This window comes from Phoca vitulina, unplaced genomic scaffold (assembly GCF_004348235.1).
Source record: "Phoca vitulina isolate PV1807 unplaced genomic scaffold, GSC_HSeal_1.0 scaffold13, whole genome shotgun sequence".
Taxonomy (NCBI): Eukaryota; Metazoa; Chordata; class Mammalia; order Carnivora; family Phocidae; genus Phoca; species Phoca vitulina.
This window is the reverse complement of record NW_022589716.1, coordinates 6,318,802-6,345,972: the sequence shown is the minus strand read 5'-3', so window position 1 is coordinate 6,345,972 and position 27,171 is coordinate 6,318,802. Positions and strand designations below refer to the sequence as shown.

The window sequence follows — 27,171 nt, the reverse complement described above, 5'->3', positions numbered from 1 at the left end:
TCTCTTTCCCTGTAAGACTTGGTAATACCTCTATCAGAGACTCAGGAATCAGGAATGCGTTTCTTTAGAGCTGACATATAATCTTTCATCTAAGGTTCATTTCCAAATTAAAAAAAAAAAAACATTTTTGGAGCACCTGGGTGGCTTAGTCAGTGGAGTGTGGGACTCGATTTCGGCTCAGGTCATGGTCTCAGTGTCATGAGATTGAGTCCCACGTTGGGCTCCGCACACAGTGGGGAGTCGACTTGGGATTCTCTCTCTCCCTCTGTACCCCTCTCATGTGTGTGTGTGCTCTCTCTCTCTCTCTAAAACAAATAAATTAATTTTAAAATTTTTATAGCATTTAGAATTTCAACTACTCAAAATAGTTGCCAAGAATGTATTTTGTTGTTGTTGTTTTTTTTAAGATTTTATTTTATTTATTTGACAGAGAGAGAGAGCACAAACAGGGGGAGCGGCAGGCAGAGGAAGAGGGAGAAGCAGACTCCCCGCTGAGCAGGGAGCCCAACGTGGGGCTCAATTCCAGGACCCTGGGATCATGACCTGAGCCAAAGGCTTAACCGATTGAGCCACCTAGGCACCCCTCAAGAATGTATTTAAGTGCCTGGTAGATCAGCAGATACTGAGGCCAGCTTCTTTATGGATTACACTTCTTAACTGATGGAAATAGATGTTCTGTGAATATAGCTTCTTTAGCTACGATTCAAACAGGACATATGCAGCTAGACAGCCTTCATAGGATCTAAAGACAGCTAGATTTACGCAAGTTAATGTCTTTATCATTGTTGAAAGGCTGTTCTCTTTCCGGCTACCATGGAAAATCATATGGCTTGTTCACTGTCTGGAAGGTGTGTTACCAGACAGGATTCTTTTCCTCACTCTCATCTCTTTATTTTATCACAAGCTTATTGGACTTTGTTTTAAGTCCTTCTAGAAGAAGCAGAAGGTGAGGGATGCCTGGGTGGCTCAGTCAGTTAAGTGTCTGCCTTCAGCTCGGATCATGATCCCAGGGTCCTGGGATCGAGTCCCACGTCAGGCTCCCTGCTCAGTGGGGAGCCTGCTTCTCCCTCTCCCTATGTCCCTCCCCCTGCTGATTCTCTCTCTTTCTCTCTCCCTCTCTCAAATACATAAAACATTTTTAAAACAATAAAATAAATTTTAAAAAAAGCAGGAGATTAACAGGGATTCATAAAGGGGAGTACCCTTCGGCTCTGACCAGTTGCCCAGTTTTGCCAATCTCACCTTTACTTTTACCTTTACTACGTTAATTCTAGTGGCAGTAGCTATTAGTCAACAGTCACTGACTGCAATGAATATATGGTTACTTGGACTGAGTTTAAAACCAGCAATTATATTTAACTTGTGTTTAAACAGACAATGGCTCATTTGAACTTCATTTATCTGACGCTGTCATGTGGGAACAGAATTTCATTGTGCTGCTAAGACTTATTATTATAGCCCATCATAGATGTCTAATAACTTTGTGGGATCAGAATGAATTGGCTAATGGGATCTTTTCTTTCAGGTTTGACTACCAATGGATAGAATTTTAATTTTATTTTTTTAAAAGATTTTATTTACTTATTTGTCAGAGAGGGAGGGAGAGAGATCACAGCAGGGGGAGTGGCAGGCAGAGGCAGAAGCAGGCTCTGTCCTGAGCAAAGAGCCGATGCGGTGCTCACTCTCAGGACCCTGGGATCATGACCTGAGCTGAAGGCAGACGCTTAACCAACTGAGCCACCCAGGCGTCCCAATGGATAGAACTTTTATTTATTTTTATTTTTATTTTATTTATTTATTTTTTTGACAGAGAGAGAGAGCGAGCAGGGGGAGCAGGCAGAGGGAGAAGCAGGCTCCCCACTGAGCAGGGAGCCCGATGCGGGGCTCGACCCCAGGACACTGGGATCATGACCTGAGCCGAAGGCAGCTGTTTAACCAACTGAGCCACCCAGGCACCCCTGGATAGAACTTTTAAAGTTGAGTTGCAAAATCCACCGTTTGTTAAATGCCTTTTCCAGAAGTGAACTGTGCCTTTTGTTAAAGTTTTATTTAATTAAATTAATTATTTTTCAGAGAGAGAGAATGTGCACGCACGAGTGGGGGGAAGGGGCAGAGGGAGAGAGAGGGAGAATCTCAAGCAGGCTCCACGCTGAGCACAACCCTGAGATCATGACCTGAGCTAAAATAATCAGTCACTCAGCCCACTGGGCCACTCAGGCACCCTAATTTTTTTAAGTTTTTTTTTTTTTGTAAAGATTTTATTTATTCATTTGACAGAGAGACACAGCCAGAGAGGGAACACAAGCAGGGGGAGCGGGAGAGGGAGAAGCAGGCTTCCCGCCAAGCAGGGAGTCCGATGTGGGGCTCGATCCCAGGACATTGGGATCATGACCTGAGCCGAAGGCAGATGCTTAATGACTGAGCCACCCAGGCATCCCACAAAGTCTAATTTTCAAAGTAAGATTCAGTGTTAAAACCCCTGAGCAAGTGGTCAACCTAATATCTGGTGCAGGAAGTCACAGGGATGGTAATCTCTGAGATTAAGAAGCAGTAGTGATTGGGGAAGGCATGGAGAGAAGCTTCTGGGCAGATTCCCAGGTTCCAGTTCATGAGTTGGGTGGTGGTTACACAGGCGTGTCCACTTTGTCATAATCTAAGCCCTACACTTATGATTTATAGGCATTTCCGTAAGTACATCATACTCCAGTACAATTTTTTAAAAATTGTTCTTTACTGAACTTCACTTTCCTCCAGATTGCATCCTAAAGTTCCATCAGGTAAAGGAAACTTTTCCAGGGTAGTCTTTACCCTGCCTTTGAAAGACTTTGGTTCCTTTGTGTTCTGGGAGCCCTGCTAGGAATGAGTCTTCCCCAGTTTATTCCAACCAAGACTCAGGGGACCTAGAAGTGATGTCACCACTATCTTTCTGAGGGTATTGTACTTTATGTTTTATGTTGGAATATTTGTGTCTTCTGTGCTTTTATTTGAGTCCCAGAGCATGTAGGCTCTGAGAAGGAGACTGGGAATGCCCTGGGAGCCATTACTATAATCAGTACTGGGAGAAATTAATAAACCTGGTTTGATCGTTATAAAATTATTGTCCTTACTGTGATATCAAACACTTGCCATAGGCTTGGAATGTAGTGTCAACTGCATCTAAGTGTATTTTGTAAAAGTTTGAAGTAATTTCACCAGAAGAAATGTTTAAAGAATAATGCAAAGACCTCCTCTATACCCTTTACCAATGTCCCTATTGTCAACTTTATCACATTTCCTTTCCATTCTTTCTCTTTTGAAAGTATGTTGCAGACACGATGCCCAATTACCCCGAAATAGTATGTATTTCCTACAAATAAGGGCAATCTTCTATATGTAACCCTCAAAATCAAGAATTTAACATTGATACCATGCAATCCATAAACCATATTCACGTTTTTCTAGTTATCCCAGTAACGTACAGGATCATGTATTGCATATATATGTCATGTCCCTTTGTCTCCTTCAATCTAGAACAGTTCCTAAGACTTTCTTTGTCTGTCACAAGCTGGACAGTTTTTAAAAGCACAGGCCAGTTACTTTCCTGACTGCTTCTCAGTTTGGATTTGTCTGATGTTTCCTCATGATTAGATGTAAGTCAAGCATTTTGGCAGGAATGTCACAGAAGTGAACTGTGTTCTTACCATGTGACATGCAATGTTGATTTGCCCCAATCCAACACTGGCCTTGTTGATTTTGATTGCTTGGTTAAGGTGGTGTCTCCTGTTTCCTTCACTATGAAGTTATTTTTAATTAGTAACTATCTAATGGGAAGATACTTTGAAACCAGGTAAATATCTCAATCCTCTAAAAAAAATTTCACCACTCCTTCCAGCATCTATTGGTGATTCTTGCTGAACCAGTTTTTACTGTGATGGTTGCCCAATGGTGATTTTCTAATCCCATCATCATTCTTTCTGCATTTATAGTTGGCATTCTTCCGTAGGGGGGCACTTTCTCGTCTCTCCAAATTATCCATTGATTCATTTATTTGTATTGTCATGTGTCCATGGATTCCTATTTTATTCGGTGGGTGATCGATCCATTACCCCACTATTTATTTGATACTCAAATTGTCTGATTTGTCCAGCAGGACCCCCTTCACAATGTCCTCTCAACATCATTCTTTGAGTACCTCTTTACTTTGTAGCATAAGATGAACCATACTGATCTTGTAGTTTCCATGCCCTACCCCTGGAACCAGCCACTTCCCCAAGGAGCTCTGGTTCCCTTTAGTGGAGTAAGGTGTTTAGAAATCAAGATCTGGATACTAGGTGTGTTCATTGCTAATGAGCTGTCACTATATACTCACACACACACTCACACTCATATAAGTGCATACACTTACAACCTATAACTCTATTTCTCTGTGTACTCACACCGATACTTCCAATTCCTGTCAAACTCTACAAGCCTCATTCTAGCCTTCCCCACACTGTATTTGTAACTTCGTGGGAAACCTGGCTCTCGGTACCCTCAATATATTTACTTATTGCTCAATCCCCCTTTAAGTAACCAATATTTGGGCACGCTGACCTCCTTGAACTTAATTGTGCTGGCTACCTCCTCACTTGGCCCTGGTGCTGTTGGCTGCCTCCCATAAATATTGGGGAAAGAGAAAGTCATCTAAGGTTTATTGATTTTTGTTTTAATGAGGTCAGTAATTGGTGAACTATTGAAGGTATTTTTGAATGATCACATGATAAAAATGTAGTTAGATTGTGGTTAATCACAGATAATTCATCTCAATAATAATTCCTTAGCTAAGTAGAGTTCCAGGCAAATATAAAGAAAAAATATGTTAAATTTGAGGAGAAATTTGAATAATAGTGAAAACTTACATTTGTATAAAAATAATAGAGTTCACAGTTTGGAGTTCTTACTATGGGTCCATCACCAAGTACTGTACATTTGTTATATCATTTATCCTCCAAGTAATTCTTTTTTTTTTTTTTTAAAGATTTTATTTATTTTTCGACACAGAGAGAGACAGCGAAAGAGGGAACACAAGCAGGGGGAGTGGGAGAAGGAGAAGCAGGCTCCCCGCTGAGCAAGGAGCCTGATGCGGGGCTCGATCCCAGGACCCTGGGATCATGACCTGAGCCGAAGGCAGACGCTTAACGACTGAGCCACCCAGGCACCCCCCCAAGTAATTCTAGTTATGCCCACTATTAGTGTCTCTGTTTTACAAATGAGGAAACTGAGGCTCAGAGCAGGGTTAAGTAACTTGCTGAAGGCTGCTGAGATTTTTAGTGGTGAAGCCTTTGAGTTGAGTTAGTTCATTCCAAGTTTGTACTGTTAACAGTAGATGGTTCGCCATTAGACCTTAGTTGGTTTTGTGTGTTTGTTTGAAATTAAGACTAGAACTGACTTAGACCACTTTAGAAATCTTAAAATCCTGGGAGAGAGGTATATGTTTCTTCTACTTCCTCTGTAGCCCTTTTTTTCTTCTTTTAATTTTTTTGAAGTAAGTAAATAAAATAAAGTAATAAAGTAAATAAATAAAGTAAATAAAATTATTTATTTGAGACAGAGAGAGAGAGCAAGAGCGGGGTGAGGGTGGAGGACAGAGGGAGAGGGAGATGCAGACTCCCCTCTGAGCAGGGAGCCCCACATGGGGCTCGATTCCAGGACCCTGGGATCATGACCTGAGCCGAAGCCAGACACTTAGCTGATTGAGCCACGCAAGCACCCCTTTCTTTTTTTAAAAACATAGTACTTATAGGGGTGCCTGGCTGGCTCAGTAGAGCATGCCACTCTTGATCTTAGGGTCCTGAGTTCAAGCCCCACTTTGGGTGTGGAGCCTACTGAAAATACAAAAATAAACTGCATTAAAAAGAAACCACATAGTACTTATATACATAGAGTTTAAATTCTTACATAAATGAGAAAGGTACTGAAATGAAGAATAAGAAACTATGCACAAGTACAAATAAAGTTTTTATTGGATGTACTCGTATATTATACTTCAATTACCTAAAGTTGTATGAATTACTTCAAGTTCACGAATATGTACACCTAAATGGAATAAAGGAAAACAGCCACAATGGAACAAAAGTTGGTCTATAAATTGTGCTTTTTTTTGCTTTCCTGTTTTTAAACCTTCCCTTTTACTCTTTGGTGAGGGCAGAACACTATCGGACAGTGATACAGTTGACAGTCTGAGACTCAGCTGGACAGCATAACTAATTTAACAACTATGTCTTACGTGTAGGTTAAATGTCAGGACTGTGTTTTATATTTTGAGGATATAAGACACGTACACCATCCTCAAGAAGTGTTCAGTTAGTGGGACAAACTGACATGATTGTTCATCCATTCCATCATTCCATCAGTTTTTCATTTACCCAACAGATACTAAAATTGTGCCAGACAGGATGCTTGGTGCTGGAGTACAAGAGTAAGCAAGACAGAAAAGTCCTGTATTCAAGGAACTTGTGTGCCTTGAGAAAGAAACAAAAGAATGACACACACACAAACACACACACACATTTATATATATATATATATATAAATTCCCAATTGTGATATGTGTCATAAAAGAAACAGATAAGGGGTAGAGAGAGTACCAGCTGTAGGCAGGGATGGAGACATAACGTCCTTTAGATTGAGTAGTCAGGAAGGGTAGATGTGGATCAGTAGGGCCTTTTGCCTGGAAGTAATCAAACACCCACGAAAGATGGTGTAAACTGGGAAGACATTAACTCACCTAAAAGAGGTGTGGGTGTAGGTGGTAGTAGGGTTGGATCAATTTCCCCACTGGGTTCCTAGATGGTTGCCATAACTCCAGGCATCCTAAACTAACTCAACTACATGGAGGTCTTCTCCCTGCTGCTCCTTTTTTTTTTTAATTTAAATTTTAGGTAGTTAACATACAGTGTAATATTGCTTTCTAGAGTAGAATTCAGTAATTCATCACTTACATACAACACCCAGTGCTCATCATAACAAGTGCCCTCTTTAATACCCATCACCCATTTAGCCCACTCCCCACCCACCTCCCCCCATTAAGCCTCAGTTTGTTCTCTATCATTAAGAGTCTCTCTCTCTCTTTTTTTAAAATATTTTATTAATTTGTCAGAAAGAGAGAGAGAAGAGCACAAGCAGGGGGAGCTTCAGGCAGAGGGAAAAAGCAGGCTCCCCACCTAGCAAGGAGCTCGATGTGGGGCTCAATCCCAGGACCCCGGGATCATGACCCGAGCCGAAGGCAGATGCTCAAGCGACTGAGCCACCCAGGCGTCCCTCATTAAGAGTCTCTTATGGCTTGTTTCCCTCTCTCCTTTTTTTTTTTCCCTTCCCATATGCTCATCTGTTTTCTTTCTTAAATTCCACGAATGAGTGAGATCATATGATATTTGTCTTTCTCTGACTGACTTATTATCACTTAGCATAATACACTCTAGTTCCATCCATGTCATTGCAAATGGCAAGATTTCATTCTTTTCAATGGCTGAGTAATATTCCATTGTACATACATACACCACATCTTCTTTATTCTTTCTTTTTTTTTTTTTAAAGATTTTATTTATTTATTTGACAGAGAGAGACCGCGAGAGAGGGAACACAAGCAGGGGGAGTCAGAGAGGGAGAAGCAGGCTTCCTGCCGAGCAGGGAGCCCGATGTGGGACTCGATCCCAGGACCCTGGGATCATGACCTGAGCCGAAGGCAGAGGCTTAACGACTGAGCCACCCAGGCGCCCAACATCTTCTTTATTCTTTCATCAGTCAATGGACATTTGGGCTCTCTCCATAGTTTGGCTATTGTTGATAATGCTGCTATAAACATCGGGATGCATGTATCCCTTTGAATCTGTATTTTTGTATCCTTTGGGTAAATACCTAGGAGTGCAATTGCTGGATCCTAGGGTAATTCTATTTTTAACATTTTGAGGAGCTTCCATACTGTTCTCCAGAATGACTGCACCAGTTTGCATTTCCACCAACAGTACAAGGGGATTCCCCTTTCTCCACATCCTCACCAATACCTGTTGTTTCTTGTGTTATTAATTTATTAATATTAATTAATATTAATATTAATATTAATTAGCCATCCTGACAGGTGTGAGATGGTATCTCATCGTGGTATTTCCCTGATGATGAGTGATGTTGAGCTTCTTTTCGTATGTCTGTTAGCCATCTGGATGTCTTCTTTGGAGAAAGTGTCTATTCATGTCTTCTGCCCATTACTTAACTGGGTTATTTGTTTTTTGGGTGTTGAGTTTGGTAAGTTCTTTGTAGATTTTGGATACTAACCTGCTGCTCCTTTTTATCAGGGAGAATTATTTCCCCCAGAAATCCCAACATACTTCCCCAACTTCCCACTAACCGGAACTTGGTCACCTAGCTGTCCCTTACCCACCCCCCTGGGCTTACCATGATAGCCTTAAAACAGTGAAGGCTCAGAGTATGCTGGATCCAGGCCCCATTGGCAGCAGGCAGCACTCCAGGGCTGCTCCGGCCCTGCTGCAGAGGGGACAGGGCCGCAGCCTGGGCTCTGGGGACACCCAGCCAGAGCCCAGGATTGGACAAGCTCCCCTCTCCCACTCCCCCAGGCCCATAGGCAGCAGCCATGGCGCCCAGCCAGAATGGCATGATCCTGAAGCCTGGCTTCCACAAGGACTGGGGCAGCGGCACGTGGCCACATGGCTCAATCGGCCAGAGCAGAAGATCCGCAGATGCAAGGCTGGGCAAGCCCAGGCACACCCCGGCACCCCGAGCCCCGCATCCTATCAACCCATCCGGCCCATCATGAGGTGCCCCGTGGTGAGGTATCACACCAAAGTGCAAGCTGGCAGGGGCTTCAGCTTGGAAGAGTTACGGGGAGGATGGCATCCGCAAGAAGGTGGCCCGGACCATTGGGCTCTCAGTGGATCCAAGAAGATGGAGGAAGTCCTCGGAGCCCCTGCAGGCCAACAGGCAGCGACTGAGGGAGGGAGGCTCCAGGCTCACCCTCTTCCCCAGGAAGCCCTCGGCCCCCAAAGAGGGAGACTGCTCTGCTGAAGAACTCAGATGACCGGGTCGATCATACCCATATAGAATGTCTATAAGAAGGAGAACGCCAGAGTCATTACAAAGAACGTCAGGGCGTTGGCCAGTCTTCCCACGGCCCATGCCAATACCCGACTCTTGGAAACCGTTCCAGGCCAAAAAGACCAAGAAAGCTCCAGAACAGGATGTTGAAAAGAAAAAATTAAGTGCCACTGGCAGCTTGGGATTAAAACAACCACAACCACAACCACAACCACAACCGTCACCAGCACCACCACAACAGGCCGGTGCAGGCTCAGCCCCTGGGACTGGGGAAAGGGAAGCTGGCCACCCAACAAAATCAGTGTTGTGCTAGCAGGCAAGAAGCAGAGAATGGTTGTTGGGAGGGTGGACAACAGTGTCTGGGAAACCTCTCTAAATTGGTGACCCTCGAACTGAAACCTGAAGGACAGGAATTAGTATGCAATGCAAGGGTGGGGTGGGGAGACACGGTCCCGGCAGAGGGGGAAAAATGCCGTGCAAAGATCCTGAGGCACTGAAGAGTGCTGTGTGTGACACAGAGGATACAATACAAGCTCTCAGTGCCTTTGCACGTGCTCCGCGGTTAATATGGAATGGTCTTCCCCAAAGCCCTGGCTGGCTTCCCCACCTTCTCCGAGGTTTTCTTCACAAGCCTCATGTAAAATTTGTACCTGCAACGTCTCATGTCTCATATCCCTCTCGTATGCTTTATATTCTCCCCCTTAAACTTACTGCTATTCAACATACTGTGTATTTCTTTTCCTACTACGTACGGGTTTGCTCCGTAAGGGCAGGGATGCTGATCCATTTTGTTCACTGCTTTATTCCTACGACCTAGAATGGTGTCTAAGACATACGAAGGCCTCAATGGATTTTAGATATTTTTCCGTTAGTAATTTAACATAGGAGAAGAAAGTCCAACTTACTATATGGTTCATCCATTAAGCAGACAGTGGAAACAATAGTTGAGAATGATGAGCAGCTTTGAACTCAGTGTCTTCAACACCTATGTAATGAGTGTGCATTATTTCCTCTTTGTCCGTCCATGTTGAGAAGCACACTTTTCAAAAGAAGGTAATATCACAGCCCATCACCCCAGAGGAAATGGAGTCAACCAAAGATTTCACTATGATGTGTTTAGCTGTGGCTTTTTTTTTTTTTTTTTTTTCTTTTTTCCCTTCTTGGGGCTCTTGGTCTTCTTGACTCTTAGGATTATTGTTGGAAATAAAGTAAATTTTTTTTGTATTTCTTTTTTAAAACTTACTATTTATTTATTTTAAGTGTTTATTTTAATTCCAGTGAATTACCATGCAGTGGCATTTTAGTTTCAGGTGTACAACATAGTGGAAACAAAGTATTTGAAAGTTATCAGCCATTAGTCATCAGATTTTACCTCTGTTACATGTTCTTTCTTTTCTCCTTCTGGGAATCTAATAAAATATATGTTAGGACCTATCTATCCTCTATGTGCCTTACTCTATTTTTTATCTTTTTTCTCTTTTTATTTCTCCATGCTTCTTTGTGGATATTTCTTCTGATTTTCCAGTTCATTCATCTGTGTCTAACTTGCTCTTAAAACCATCCATTGATGGGGCGCCTGGTTGGCTCAGTCGTTAAGTGTCTGCCTTCGGCTCGGGTCATGATCCCAGGGTCCTGGGATCGAGCCCCACATCGGGCTCCTTGCTCAGTGGGAAGCCTGCTTCTCCCTCTCCCACTCCCCCTGCTTGTGTTCCTGCTCTCACTATCTCTCTCTCTGTCAAATAAATAAATAAAATCTTAAAAAAAAAAAAACCATCCATCGAGTTACCAATGTCAATTATTGTGTTTTTCAGTTTTAGCATTTCTATTTGCTTCCTTTTGAATCTTTTATGCTCATTTTTCTTTCCTGAAATTTTAAATCTTTTCTTCTCCCTTTAAACTAGTTAGATATCAGGGTGCCTGGGTGGCTCAGTCAGTTAAGCGTGTGCCTTCAGCTCAGGTCACGATCCCAGGGTCCTGGGATCGAGCCCCACATCGGGCTTCCTGTTCATCGAGGAGCCTGCTGCTTCCCCTACTTGACTCTCTCTCTCTGTCAAATGAATAAATAAAATCTTAAAAAAAAAACAAAACAAAAACAAAAAACTAGGTAGGGGTGCCTGGGTGGCTCAGTGGGTTAAGCGTCTGCCTTTGGCTCAGGTCATGATCCCAGGATCCTGGGATCGAGCCCCCTCATCGGGCTTCCTGCTCAGCGGGGCGGGGGGTGGCGTCTGCTTGTCCCTCTCCCTCTGCCCTTCTCCCCTGCCGTGGCTCGTGCTCTCTCTCTCTCTAAAATAAATAAATTAAATCTTTAAAAAAAAAAAAAACTAGTTAGGGATGCCTGGGTGGCTCAGTTGGTTAAGTATCTGCCTTCAGCTCAGGTCATGATCCTAGCATCCTGGGATCGAGTCCTGCATCGGGCTCCTTGCTCATCAGAGAGCCTGCTTCTCCCTCTGCTTGCCACTCCCTCTGCTTGTGCTCTCTCTCTGACAAATAAATAAAATCTTAAAAAAAACTAATTAGGTATTTAATTTTAGTCTGCATTATCAAACATTATCTACAGCCCCGGGAGATCTGTTCAACAGGCCCCGAGGCTCTGACACTCCATCTCCGCCTGTTCTCTCTGTGCAGAGGCTTTTCCTCACCTTGCTCAGGCTCTGCTAAAACATGCCGGGCGGCTCTCCCACGTGAAAACCCTTCTCATTCCACCTGGGCTCTGATACCCCATGCCAGGTTGCCCCCTCTACTCCCTGAGCACCCTCCTCACCACATTTGGGAAGTGACACCCTGTGGGTGGGTTGCCCCCCACATGGATGCCCTTCTAACTGTTCTCGCACTGTGACACCCACGAGGGACACTCTCCCAACCACCACGTGGATGCCCTTCTCGCCAGGCTCAGACCGTGATACCTTACTCTGGGCTACCATAACCCCCCACTTCCCTGTGCAGAGAAACGTCTCACCTGAGAGCTTCCGGAACAAATTGCTCAGGATAGGAAGGGAAGGGCAAGAAGAGAAAGAGAAACATTTAGTTTAAAAATCCAATCTGGGGGTGCCTGGCTGGCTCAGTGCGAGGAGCCTGCAACTTTTGATCTCAAGGTTGTGAGTTCAAGCCCCACATTGGGTGTGAACCTACTTGAAAAATTAATTAACTAATTAATCAATTAATTAAAAGTCTAGTCTGAAGTATTTCTTTTTTCTTTTTTTTTTTAAGAGATTTTATTTATTTATTTGACAGAGAGAGACACAGCGAGAGAGGGAACACAAGCAGGGGGAGTGGGAGAGGGAGAAGCAGGCTTCCCACTGAGCAGGGAGCCCGATGCGGGGCTCGATCCCAGGACTCTGGGATCATGACCTGAGCCGAAGGCAGACGCTTAACGACTGAGCCACCCAGGTGCCCCGAAATATTTCTTTTAATTGAAGACTTTTGGTTCTAATAAATTTAATGTAATTGCTGATACATTATGGGCTGACTACCCTTTGGTCAGTTCCACTCTTCTAGGGCCTATCATGTTTTCACTTTACTACTCTGGATGATATGCAAGGCCTCCACTCCTCTAGTGATGCCCTAGAAATTAAACACACATCATTAATTTATCAAATATTAACCAATATATTTACCTTTTTAGAAGACTACCATTTCTCCACTCACAACTTACATATTATTCTTGTTAAATATTTAAATTCTGTATTTTAAAATCCCACAAGAGGAGCACCTGGGTGGCTCAGTCAGTGAAGCATCTGCTTTAGGCTCAGGTCACGATCCCAGCGTCCTGAGATCGAGCCCCACGTCGTCCTCGTCGTTGAGCTCTCTGCTCAGCGGGGAGCCTGCTTCTGCCTCTCCCTCTGCCTGCCACTCCCCCTGCTTGTGCTCTCGCTCTCTACCAAATAAATGAATAAAATCTTTAAAAATAAATAAATAAAATAAAATCCCACAAGACAGGGGTGTCTGGCTAGCTCTGTCGGTAGAGCACGTGACTCTTGATCTCTGGGTCATGGGTTCAAGCCCTACACTGGGGGTAAGACATTACTTTAAAAATAAGATCTTCAAATCCCACAAGACATTCTTGTTTTGCACCAGTAATATTGAGAGTTTTCCACCAATTACCACTTTCTTTGCTCTTTGTGTGTGTGTGTGTGTGTGTGTGTGTGTGTGTGTGTGTGCGTCTGTGTTTTTTGTGTTTTTTTTGCAAATCGGGGTCATCTTTCCTTTGTCTGATATACATCTTTTACAATTTCTCAATTTTCTTTTTTAAAGATTTTATTTATTTATTTATTTGAGAGAGAAAGCACAAGCAGGGGGAAGGACAGGCAGAGGCAGAAGCAGGCTCCCTGCTGAGCAAGGACCCCCAACATGGGACTCGATCCCAGAACCCCAGGATCATCTCAGCAGAAGGCAGATGCTTAACTGACTGAACCACCCCGGTGTCCCTTAGAATTTCTGCAGTTTTACCAAAGTGAGGTCTAAATGAGAATTTCTACTTATTTGTTGCTCTTGGGATTTCTTTGGTTCTTGAATCTATGAATATGTATAGTCATTTTGTGTAATTCTCAATCATTTTTTAGTTATTGCTTCTACTCTCTCTCTCATCCTTTGAGATTCCAGCTTATTGCCCATTTTCCCTCCTCCAGCCCCTGACAATCACCGTTGTATTGTCCCTTTATGATTTTTGACTACGTTGGGTACCTCATATAAATGGAATCAGATACTACTTGTATATGATTTGCATGTGTGTGATTGGCTTATTTCACTTAGTGTAATATCCACCAGGTTCATTCCTGCTGCAGCATATGTCCAACTGTCTAATTTTTCTTTTGTTGCCTGTGCTTTTGGTATCATAGCCAACAACTCATTGTCAAATCCAGTGTCATGAGGCTTTTGCCCCATGTCTTTAGTTTTCTCTCTTACATTGAGGTCTTCAATCCATTTTAAGTTAATGTTTGTATATAGTGGGAGGTAAGGATCCAAGTTCATTCTCTTGCATATAGCTAGCTAGTTTAACCAACATCATTTGTTGAAAAGGCTGTCCTCTCCCCATTGAATAGCCCTGGCACCCTTCTCAAAACTCACGTCATCATATATGCAAGAATTTATTTCTGGGTTCTCTGTTGTTTCTCTTGATCTATATGTTTGTCTTTATGCCCGTACCACACTGTTTTGAAATTAGGAAGTGTGAGTTCTTTGGCTTTGTTATTGTTTTACAACACTGTTTTGGCTATTTGGGGGTTTGAGATTCTACATGAATTTTGGGATGGATTTTTCTATTTCTGCAAAAATCATCATTGGGAGGGGCGCCTGGATGGCTCAGTCGTTAAGCGTCTGCCTTCGGCTCAGGTCATGATCCCGGGGTCCTGGGATTGAGCCCCACATCAGGCTCCCTGCTTGGAGGGAAGCCTGCTTCTCCCTCTCCCACTCCCCCTGCTTGTGTTCCCTCTCTCGCTGTGTCTCTATCAAATAAATAAAAAAAAAATTTTTTTTAATCATCATTGGGATTTTATTTTATTATTTTTTAAGATTTATTTATTCGGGCGCCTGGGTGGCTCAGTTGGTTAAGCGACTGCCTTCGGCTCAGGTCATGATCCTGGAGTCCCTGGATCGAGTCCCGCGTCAGGCTCCCTGCTCAGCAGGGAGTCTGCTTCTCCCTCTGACCCTCCCCCCTCTCATGTACTCGCTCTCTCTCATTCTCTCTGTCAAATAAATAAATAAAATCTTTAAAAAAAAAAAAAGATTTATTTATTCCAGAAAGAGGCAGGGGAGGGGCACAAGGAGAGGGAGAGAATCCCAAGCAGACTCTGCACTGAGCACAGAGCCCGACGAGGGGCTCGATCCCACAAACCCGAGATCATAACCCTAGCCGAAATCAAGAGTTGGACACTTAGCCAACTGAACCAACCTGTCGCCCCCATCACTGAGATTTTAATAGGAATCGCACTGGATTTGTAGAATGCTTTCGGTAGTACTAACATTTTAACAATATTAAGTCTTCCAAACCATGATCAACGGATGTGTTTCCATTTATTTATTTCTTCTTTAATATCTTTTAGCAATGTTTTTATAGTTTTCATTGTAAAATTCTTTCACCTCCTTGGTTTAGTTAATACTTAAGTATTTTTTTTAAAAGATTTATTTATTTATTTTAGAGAGAGAGAGCGTGGGAATGAGCAGGGTGAGGGGCAGAGAGAGAGAGAGAGAGGGAAAGAAGCAGACAGTCCAATGCAGGACTCAATCCCATGACTCTGAGCTTATGACCTGAGCTGAAATCAAGAGCCTGAGGCTTAACCAACTGAGCCACCCAGTAATTTTTTTGATGTTATTGTAAATGGAATTGTAATTTCCTTTTCAGATTGTTCATTGTTAGTATCCAGAGATGCAACTGATTTTTGTGTCTTGACTTTACACCCTGCCACTTTGCCAAAATCATTTATTAGTTAAAACAGTTTTATTGTGGAATCTTTACGGCTTTCTATGTATGAGATCACATCATTTGCAAACAGAGATAATTTACTTCTTCTTTTCCAATCTGAATGATTTTTACTTCTTTTTCTTGCCTAATTGCTCGGGCTAGAACTTCTTGTACTGTGTTGAACAGAAGTGGTGAAAGCAGACATCCTTGCATTGTTCTTGATCTTAGAGGAAAAGCTTTCTGTCATTTACCATTGAATATGATATTCACTGTGAGTTTTTAATGCTGAGGTGGTTTTCTTCTCTCCCTACATTATTTAGTATTTTCATCAAAGAAAGGTGTTCAATTTTGTCAAATCCTTTTTCTGCATCAATTGAGATGATCATGTGTGTTTTCCGATTGTTCCATTAATGTGGTGTACTACGGGGGTGCCTGGGTGGCTCAGTTGTTAAGCAGCTGCCTTCAGCTCAGGTCATGATCCCAGGGTCCTGGGATCAAGCCCCGCATCGGGCTCCTTGCTCAGCCGGAAGCCTGCTTTAAATAAATAAAATCTTTAATTAAAAAAAATGTGGTAGGGGCGCCTGGGTGGCTCAGTCGTTAAGCGTCTGCCTTCAGTTCAGGTCATGATCCCAGGGTCCTGGGATCGAGCCCCACATCGGGCTCCCTGCTCCGCGGGGGGGCCTGCTTCTCCCTCTCCCTCTCCTGCTGCTTGTGTTCCCTCTCTCGCTGTGTCTCTCTCTGTCAAATAAATAAATAAAATCTTTAAAAAAAATAAAAAAAATAAAAAATAAAAAAAATGTGGTGTACTACGTTGATTGATTTTTTTTCTTAAGATTTTATTTATTTGACAGAGAGAGAGACACAGCAAGAGAGGGAACACAAGTAGGGGGAGTGGGAGAGGGAGAAGTAGGCTCCCGGCTGAGCAAGTAGCCCGACGCGGGGCTCGATTCCAGAACCCCGGGATCATGACCTGAGCCGAAGGCAGACGCTTAATGACTGAGCCACCCAGGCGCCCCATGTTGATTGATTTTTGTATGTTGAACCATCCTTCCGTTCTAGGAATAAATCCCACTTGTTTATGGTTTATTGTTTCCTAGTATTTTGTTAGTTTTTACGCCAATGTTTGTAAGTGATATTGGTCTGTGGTTTTATTTTCTTGTAGTGTCTCTGTCTGGCTTTGGTATCAGAGTAATGCTAGACTCATGAGTTTGGAAGTGTTCTCTCCTGTCCAATTTTTTGAAAAAGTTTGAGAAGCGTTGATATTAGTTCTGCTTTAATGATTGCTAGAATTTACCATAAGGCCTAGGGCTTTTCTTTGTTGGGAGGTTTTTGATTACCGATCGATCAATCAGTATATTATCTTATTTTTATAATTTATGAAAATGGTTTTAGAACTAAATCCTTTTAATATATTTTTTAAAGATTTTATTTACTTTTTGACAGAGAGAGACAGAGAGGGAACACAAGCAGGGGAAGTGGGAGAGGGAGAAGCAGGCTTCCCGCTGGGCAGGGAGCCCGATGTGGGGCTCAATCCCAGGACGCTGGGATCATGACCTGAGCCGAAGGCAGATGCTTAATGACTGAGCCACCCAGGCACCCCTAAATCCTTTTAATATTGACCAGAATGCTTAACAATCACCTCATAGAATGTGTTACATAATCTGTTCCTTGGTAGCTTTTAGATTATTCCTTGACATAAGTATTAACATATCTATTTGAATTAAAAATGATGTCAGGTGGTGCCTGAGCGGTTCAGTCGGTCGAGTGTCTGCCTTCAGCTCAGGTCATGATCCCAGGGTCCTGGGATCGAGCCCCACATCGGGGGCCCTGCTCCACGGGAAGCCTGCTTCTCCCTCTCCCATTCCCCGTTTGTGTTCCCTCTCTCGCTGTGTCTCTCTCTGTCAAATAAATAAATAAAATCTTAAAAAAAAATGATGTCAGGCTTTTCCTGACAAAAATAAAGGTTTTGCTAATTGGCTTGACAAGAAGGACTGGTTTTGTCAATTTAAGTTATATGGCAAACACTTTCCATAACTTGAATGAGCTTAAATGTGTGATTCTAAGGTCTAGATGAAAATACACCTAAATTTTGTGATAAAAGTATTTTACCAAAAATATTGTATTGTAAAAGTTTAATGAAATGAACAATAGTGTGATTTTCTCAAGCAGATCTGAGTAAATTGAGTGAAAGAAGATGCTTCTAAGTCAAAGGAACAGATGTAACAGTCTTTGTCAAGGATCAACACACTATGGCCCACAAGGCCCAATTTGCCTGCCTTTCATGTTTTGATTCGTTTTGTTGGTGGTAAAATATAAGGCTATTCACCATTTTAACCATTTTTAAGTGCACAATTCAGTGGCATTTATTAAATATATATTCAGAGTGCTGTGCAACCATCACCATTATCCATTTCCTGAACTTTTTCAATATCTGAAACAAAAACTCTGCCTACCACCTATTTTTGTAGATAAAATGTCATTGGAACACAGCCATGCTCATTTATTTACATATTGTCTACAGCTGCTTTTGAAATGCAATGGCAGGGTTGAGTAGTTGTGACATGGAACTGTGGCCTGCAAGCCTTAAATATTTGTTGACTCTTTAGAGAAAATGTTTGCTGAACCCTAGTCTTTGATACATTGTAGAAAAGCCTTCTTGGCAGCCTTCCCAGAAATTGATCAAGCTAATGACTTTAAGGACTGGTAAACAATCATGCAGTTTCCATTTCTTTTCTCCCCCTCAAAATTGAAGAAACTTAATCCACTTTTCACCTATAGATCAATAAATTTTTGATAGATCACTATGTGATAAATTTTGATAGATCAGTATAATTTGGAGAGCTAGGTGAGAAGTATATTTCATCTCTAAACACTCCAGCATGCATATATTTTTTTAAAGATTTATTTATTTATTTCAAAGAGAGAGACGGGGGGGAGAGAGAGAGAGAGAGAGAGAGAGAGAGAGAGAGACAGGAGAAGGGGGAGGGGCAGATGGAGAGGGAGACCAGCAGACTCAGGGCTGAGTGCTGAGTGGGGATCCCAGGATCCTAAGATCATGACCTGAGCCAAAATTAAGAGTCAGACACTCAACTGACTGAGTCACCCAGGCGACCTCTCCAGCATGCATATTTTTCACAAGAGATCAATATTTGTCTAGGGTTCTTTTCTTTTTTCTTTTTTCTTTTTTTTTTTTTTAAAGATTTTATTTATTTATTTGAGAGAGAGAGAATGAGAGACAGAGAGCATGAGAGGGAGGAGGGTCAGAGGGAGAAGCAGACTCCCTGTTGAGCAGGGAGCCCGATGCGGGACTCGATCCCAGGACTCCAGGATCATGACCTGAGCCGAAGGCAGTCGCTTAACCAACTGAGCCACCCAGGCGCCCCTAAGGTTCTTTTCTTTTGAGGGAAAATTTATAGTGAAATGCACAGATCTTGTGTACCATTCCATAAGTGGTATGCATACATCTGTGTAAATGCAAATCTGTTTCAAACTACAGCTTATTACTATCTGCCCAGAAAACTCCCTCATGCCCCTGTTCCTCCACTCCCCTGAGACAACCAAGCCTGTTCTGTAACTTCATATATATTGAATCTTACTGTATACACTCTTTTGGATAAGACTTATTTCACTCAATAGAGTGTTTGTGAGATTCATCCATAATGTTGCATGTACCAAGTTTATTCTATTTGGTTACTAGTTAATTAGTCAACTGTGTTATTGGTCCTTTCATATTTGAGTTGTAAGAGTTCTTTCTATTACTCTAGATAGATCTTTTTTTAATCAGATATATGATTTACAAATATTTTCTTGCTTTGTGTTTTTCATTTTCTTGTTGGTGTCCTTTGAGGCACAGAATTGTTTTTATTAGTTTCAGGCATATAACATAGTGATCTGACAATTTTATACATTACACTATACTCTCCACAATAAGCATAATTACCATCTGTCACCATACAACGTTATTACAATACTATTGACTGTATTCCCTATGCTGTATTTTTTATCCCTGTGAATTATTTATTTTATAACTGGACGTTTTTACCTGTTAATCCTCTTTACCTCAAAAGTTTTTATTTATTATTTATTATTATTATTATTATTTAAGTGGGCTCCATGCCCAAAGTGGGACTCAGACTCACAACCCCAAGATCAAGAGTTGCATACTCTACTAACTGAACCAACCAGGCACCCCACCTCAAAAGTTTTTAATTTTGATAAAGTCCAATTTATTTTTTTGTTTGTTGTTCATGCTTTTTTCTAAGATTTCTTTGCCAACTCAAGGTCATGAAGATTTGCCCTCATATTTTCTCCTAAGAGTGTTGTAGTTTTAGCTTTTTTTTTTTTTAAGATTTTACTTATTTATTTAATTGACAGAGAGAGAGAGAGAGACAGCGTGAGAGGGAACATAGGCAGGGGGAGTGGGAGAGGGAGAAGCATGCTTCCAGCAGAGCAGGGAGCCTGATGCGGGGCTCCATCCCAGGACCCTGGGATCATGACCTGAGCCGAAGGCAGATGCTTAACGACTGAGCCACCCAGGCGCCCCTGTAGTTTTAGCTCTTACATTGAGGTCTTTGACTCATTGTGAGTTAACTTTTGATATAGTGTGAGATAAGGGCCCAACTTCATTGTTTTGCATGTAGCTACCCGGTTTTCTCAGGACTATTTGTTGAAAAGACTATTCTTTCCTCATTGAATGATCTTGACAGCCTTGTCAAAAATTAGTTGACCATAGATGTGTGGGTTTATCTCTGGACTGTCAGTTCTATCCCACTGACCTCTATGTCTATCCTTGCGTCAATAGCACAGATGTTTTGATTACCATAGCTTTGTAGTAAGTTTAGAAATCAGGAAGTGTGAGTCCTCCCACTTTGTTCTTACTTTTGGGGATTTTTTTTTTTTTTTTTTTTTTTTGGCTATTCTGGGTCTTTTGCAATTCCATATATATTTTATTTATTTTTAAAGATTTTATTTATTTGAGAGAGAGAAGGGGAGAGAGAGAGGGTGAGCATGCATACAAGCTGGGAGGGGCAGAGGGAGAGAGAGAGAGAGAGAATCTCAAGCAGACTCTGGACTGAGCATAGAGCCCACCTCAGGGATAGATCTCATGATCCTGAGATCATGACCAGAGCTGAAATCAGGAGTTGGACGTTTAACTGACTGAGCACCCCCCCACATGCCCCTCCTTATACATTTTATACATTTTAGAATCTGCTTATCAATTTATTTTTATTTTTTAAAGTAGGCTCCATACCCAATGTGGGGTTGAACCCTGAGATCAAGGGTCACATGCTCTATGGACTGAGCCAGCCAGGTGCCCTTAATCTGCTTATCAAGTTCATCAAAGAAGTCATTTGGGATTCTGATAGCAATTATGTTGAATCTGTAGATCAGTTTGAGTTTTGCCATCTTAAAAATGTTAAGTCTTCTGATCCATAAACATGTTTTTCTATTTATTTATATCCAATCTTTTTTATTTTATTTTTTTTTAAAGATTTTATTTATTTATTTGACAGAGGGAGAGAGAGAGACAGCGAGAGGGAACACAAGCAGGGGGAGTGGGAGAGGGAGAAGCAGGCTCTCTGCGGAGCAAGGAGCCTGATGTGGGGCTCGATTCCAGGACGCTGGGATCATGACCTGAGCCAAAGGCAGACGCTTAACGACTGAGCCACCCAGGCGCCCCTATATCTAATTTCTTTCAACAATATATTGTATTTTCAGAGTATAAGTGTTACACTTCTTTTAAAATTTATCCTAAATATTGTACTTTTTGATATCATTGTGAATGTAATTTTTTCTTAATTTCATTTTAAGATTATTTATTTCAAGTGTATAGAAATACAATTGATTTTTGTGTAGTGATCGTGTATCTTCCAACCTTGCTGAACTCATTAATTTTAATTTTTATTTAATTTTTTAGTGTACTGCTTAGGATTTTGTATATAAAGGTCATGTCATTTGCAGATAGAGAGAGCTTTACTTCTTACTTTCTAATTTGAATGCTTTTTTTTTTTGCCTATTTGTCCCGGTTAGAACTTCAATGTTGAAGTGGTAAGAGCAGATATCTTTGTTGTTCCTGATGTTAGGAGAAAAGCAGTCAGCCTTTCACCATTAAGTATGATGTTATTGTTAGCTATGGGCTTTTCACTGATGCTCTTGAGCAGGTTGAGGAATTTCCTTCTACTTCAAATTTGTTGAGGGTTTTTGTCAGGAAAGGGTATTGGATTTTGTCAAATGTTTTTTTTCTGCTTCTATTGAGTTGTGTGATTTTCTTTTTTATTCTAGTATATGAAGTGAAATTCAAATCAAGTATAAATAGCATTACAGAAGAAAGAGCTGACTTTGGGAATATTGACCTTGAAGCTCTTCCAGAGACTCTTGAGGAACTTTGTTATGCTAAATTTATCCATACAAATGAGGAAAGTGATTGTGAAGAAAAAATGAAGACATCTCAGAGGAGTTGATACTTGCCAAAAGCTTCACATTAAAAGTGCAAAGTACAAAATGTTGGAAGCTGTCCAAGCTCAGAAAGGGGTATGAGAATTTGACAAAACACAGAAAAAAATGCTTGCTCCTAACTTATATGAGAAATTCAAACTGCTAGTGATTAAGTTTTTCACCAAAAAATAGAACACTTTAATTCTTTTATAATTTATTTTTTTTAAGATTTTATTTATTTATTTGAGAGAGAGTGAGAGAGAGAGCATGAGCAGGGGGTGGGTTAGAGGGAGAGGGAGAAGCAGGCTTCCTGCTGAGCAGGGAGCCTGATGCGGGGTTGGATCCCAGGACTCTGGGATCATGACCTGAGCCAAAGGCAGATGTTTAACCGACTGAGCCCCAGGTGCCCCAAACACTTTAATTCTTAATGTTTCTGGCTTATTATTATTTTTTGGTTTACTTATTTTTAGTAATCTCTACACCCGATGTGGGTCTTGAATTCCAGACCCTGAGATCAAGAGCTGCGTGCTCTTCTGACTGAGCCAGCCAGGTACTCCAATATTTCTAATGTTTTAGATTGTACTAAATAAATTTAATTATACTATATCCATTTCCTTATACATTTATAACTGATAGGGTTTTTCATATTTTGATAAAGAAGTTTAAAGGTCATGGAATAATTGTGATTTTCCCCATTGATTATTAAGGTTGCTTTGCATAGTTTCTGCTTGCAAAGTCATATTTAGGGTATTACACTCCTGTGCAGAGATTCTGTATTACAATATGGCCCCCAAGTTATTACATATTTAGACTTCATTAAGTTTAAGAGTGATGTCTTTTTTTTTTTTAAGATTTTATTTATTTATTTGAGAGAGAGAATGAGATAGAGAGAGCATGAGAGCGGGGGAGGGTCAGAGGGAGAAGCAGACTCCCCGCTGAGCAGGGAGCCCGATGCAGGACTCCATCCCAGGACTCCAGGATCATGACCCGAGCCGAAGGCAGTCGCTTAACAACTGAGCCACCCAGGCGCCCCAAGAGTGATGTCTTTTTTTTTTAACGATTTATTTATTTGAGAGAGAGAGCGCACAGAGGGAGAGGGAGAAGCCGACTCCCCACTGAGTAGGGAGCCGCTGCAGGGCTGGATCCCAGGATCCTGGGATCATGACCGAAGTAGAAGGCAGACAGACACTCAACCAACTGAGCCACCCAGGCACCCCAAGAGTGATGTCTTCTTACTTTTCCTATTCCCTAACCATCTCTTCTCAAATAATTCAGTCCTAAAGCTTTTAGGTGGTGTCAGCAAGGTAGATAAGCATAATAGGGTGGCTTAGCATGTGACTGTAGGAGCCAAGAAGGATAGAGGTTACCTACACAGGAGGGTAGCCCAGCATGGAGAATGGTTACATGTAGGTGAACTGATAAAGTAAGGAAATATAGTAAGGACAATGGCAGCACATGTCTTATTGTTAGAGTTACAAATCTGTACTTAGTCAAATTTGCAACCATTTGACTTTGATAAAAGGAAATGGGAAGTTTGATGAAGAATGGGGTATTTACATACCTTCAAAATCTCTCTCCAGAAAATACTAATTAATTACAAAGGCAAAAAGAATAACATCATAGTAGTGTGCCTGGGTGGCTCAGTCCTTAAGCATCTGCCTTCGGCTCAGGTCATGATCCCGGGGTCCTGGGATCGAGTCCTGCATTGGGCTCCCAGCTCGGTGAGCAGTCTGCTTCTCTCTCTGCCCCTCCCCCCTATTCTCTCTCTCTCTCACAAAAATAAGTAAAATCCTTAAAAAGGGCGCCTGGGTGGCTCAGTTGGTTAAGCGACTGCCTTCGGCTCAGGTCATGATCCCGGAGTCCTGGGATCGAGTCCTGCATTGGGCTCCCAGCTCAGCAGGGAGCCTGCTTCTCCCTCTGACCCTCTCCCCTCTCATGCTGTTTCTCTCTCTCTCTCAAATAAATAAATAAATAAAATCTTTAAAAAATATCATCTTAAAAAAAAATCCTTAAAAAGAAAAAAAGAATAACTTCACAGTAGAGAAGCCTGCCAGAGACTCTCTTAATCAACTCATCAAAGTTATGGAAGTCATGAAATCATGTGCCATTTATATGTAGTGAAAAGAACACTGCGTGAAAAACATCCACCAAACTCAAACTGAGGGACATTCTACAAAATAACTGGCTTGAAATCTTCAACATTGTCAACCTTGCGGAAGTTAAAGACCAAGGAACTGTTCCAGATTGAAAGAGACTTGAAAACTGATCTAATGAGATGCACGATTCTGAACGGAGACTCTGCTGTTAAGAGAGTTTACATGGGCAGCAAGAGAAACAAATGGGGTCTGAGGATAGTATAAATGTTAATTTCCTGGTGTTGATGGTTGTTGTGATTATGTAACAGAATATACTTGTCTGTGGGGGATCTACACTAACATTTTTTTTAATGTTTCATTTATTTATTCATGAGAGTCAGAGAGAGAGAGAGAGAGAGAAGCAGAGGCAGAGGGAGAAGCAGGCTCCCCGCCTAGCAGGGAGCCCGATGTAGGACTTGATCCCAGGACCCCAGGATCATGACCTGAGCCGAAGGCAGACGGTTAACCATCTGAGCCACCCAGGTGCCCCTACACTAACATTTTTGAGAATGATGGGTCATCATGTCAGCAACATACTCTTATGTGGTTCAGGAAAAGAAAAAGCTCTCTGTACTGTATTTGTAACTTTTTTGTAAGTTTGAGATTATTTCAAAATAAAAACTTTAAAAATTTTTTATTTATTTATTTTTTAAATATTTATTTGAGATAGAGAGCAAGAGAGCGAGCGCGCACGAGCTTGGGGGGAGAGGGGAGAGGGAGAAGCAGGCTCTTCGCTGAGCAGGGAGCCGGATGCGGGGCTCAATTCTAGGACCCTGGGATCACAACTTGAGTGGAAGGCAGATGCATAAACAACTGAGCCACCCAGGTGCCCCCAAAATAAAAACTTTTAAAACATGATAAAACCATTTTATTTAAAAATGCCCACCTTTATAATGTGCTCAATTAATTTTAATGACAAATTTTAGATGTTTTTCTTAAAAGGAAAAGGTATGTAGTTTCCCAAATTAGTTTAGAAGTTATATGAGCAAAAAAATTGGAATACCACTGGCCTGGAAGAACTAACTTCCTTCTCTATGGCTCCGGGCAAATGAAATAGTTTTCTGAATTCCTCCAGAACATTTTCTCTGCTCTACTCACAAGCTATTAATAGGAAACACAGTTGGGGCACCTGGGTGGCGTAGTCAGTTAAGTGTCAGACACTTGGTTTTGGCTCAGGTCGTGATCTCAGGGTCATGAGCTCTAGCCCTGCTTCCGGCTCCGAGCTCAGCACGGATGCTGCTTAAGACTCTCTCCCTCTCCCTCGGCCCCTCCCTGCATCTCTCTCAAATAAATAAATAAATAAATCTTAAAAAAAAAAAAAATGCAGTGTACTTAGGAAGGAGGGGGTGCATTGGTACTCCAGGGTCTAATACTCTAATACTTGCTAGCCAGTTACTTAACCTCTCTCTGCCTCAATTTCCTTATCTGCAGTAATACAGGTGTACCTAGCACAGAGGACAGCACATAAAAGTGCCCCATAAACACCAGCTATTGTCAGTATTTCTGAAGTCTGAGCTCTAAGGGGAAAAGAGTCACATCTGACTCATATATTATTCTCATTGTTTCTGTCCTACACTGTTTATCAGGTAATCTTTTTTCATCTTCTTTCTCTAATATATCATTCACACCTGCAACTATTATCTTCCTAATCTGTAGATCTGATCACATCATTCTCTCTGTTCAAGCTGATTTCCCAATGCTTACAGGATAAAGTCAAAATTCACTGCCACAATCAAGTAACATCTCTGCTTCCACACCATGGGCTCAAAGAAGGTTTCACCCAGCTTGCTTTCACACTTTAAAGCCTTTGATCCAGTTGTTTTTGTGCATCTAAAATATCCTTTCCTCCCTGATTTTTTAAAGATTTTATTTATTTATTTGAGAGAGAGAGAATGAGAGACAGAGAGCACAAGAGGGAAGAGGGCAGAGGGAGAAGCAGACCCCCTGCTGAGCAGGGAGCCCGATGTGGGACTTGATCCTGGGACTCCAGGATCATGACCTGAGCCGGAGGCAGTCGCTTAACCAACTGAGCCACCCAGAAGCCCACATTCTATTCATTCTTAAAAGTTGGTCTCAAAACCTCACCAGACTTTCTCACAAGTAATTAGTCACCTACTGTTCTGGTGTTATATAACATCATGTTTATAACGCCATAATGGCCAATCGTACTTTGTCAGTAATTTAAAATCTTTCTGCTCCTCCGTAGGTCATTCATTCACTCATTCATCAAATATTTATGGACTATCCATTAGATAACAGGCTCTGTTCCCAGCACTGAAAGTACCCCTGTGAACAAGTCACGATTAGGTTCTCATGTAATGAATGTGGACAAGTAAGAAAATAAGAAAAATACCAGGTCGTCGTGAGTGCTACACAGAGAATGTCGAGTGAATATGATTAGCTGTTCAATATTGTACGCTCAGAGATCGTTTTTCTAAAGGACCCTTAGGCTATGAATTTGAAAGCACCTAAGCGACAGTCATAGGGGAAGAGCTGTCCAGATCTCAGGAACAGCCGGTGCAAGGGCCCCGAGGTAGGAAAGAGCTGGTGTGGCTAAAGCCACGAGGGGGAGGAAGGTGTGTGCTGCCGAAGCAGCTCCGGGTGGTGGTCCCAGGTGGACGTTTACAAAGGGTACGCGACCACTTTGTGCAGAAAGTCTGAGGGCAGGGGGGCAAGCCGACGCAGATTCCCACCCTGCGTGGGGGTTCCTCGGCCAGCACTGGACACCCTAAACGGGCTTCCCCCTCGAAACTTCTCACGCCAGGTCTTTTCTCCAACGGTGCCGATGACACAGAACCTCGGTGCAGTGGTTGACGGGATGCCGGAACTTGGATACAGCACCTCCCGCAGAGGCCCAGGCTGCGTAGCGGAGAAGGTGCGCAGCCTGCCTCGGCTGGCGGAAGAGGCGGGGGCAAGTGCTCGTCCCAAACCCGCCCGGCGCCGGTGCTGCGCATGCGTGCGCGCGTGCCCTCTTCGGGTCCCTAGAAGGGGCGGGGCCGGCCCTCCGCGCCGGAAGGGGGTTGGCTGGGCGGGGTCGGGAGGCGGTGGTGGCGGCTGCGCGCGCGCGCGCGCGAGTGCGAACGGGGATCGCTGCGAGGGCCGGGGCGGGCCGGGCGGTGGGGACGACCGACGGCGACT

The 27,171-nt window shown here is 42.4% G+C and overlaps 1 pseudogene; it reads left to right on the top strand.

Annotated features, from left to right (window-relative positions):
• Window positions 1-8,605: 8,605 nt before the first annotated feature.
• On the top strand, window positions 8,606-21,924 carry LOC116636939 (annotated as a pseudogene).
• The last annotated feature ends 5,247 nt before the right edge of the window (window positions 21,925-27,171 follow it).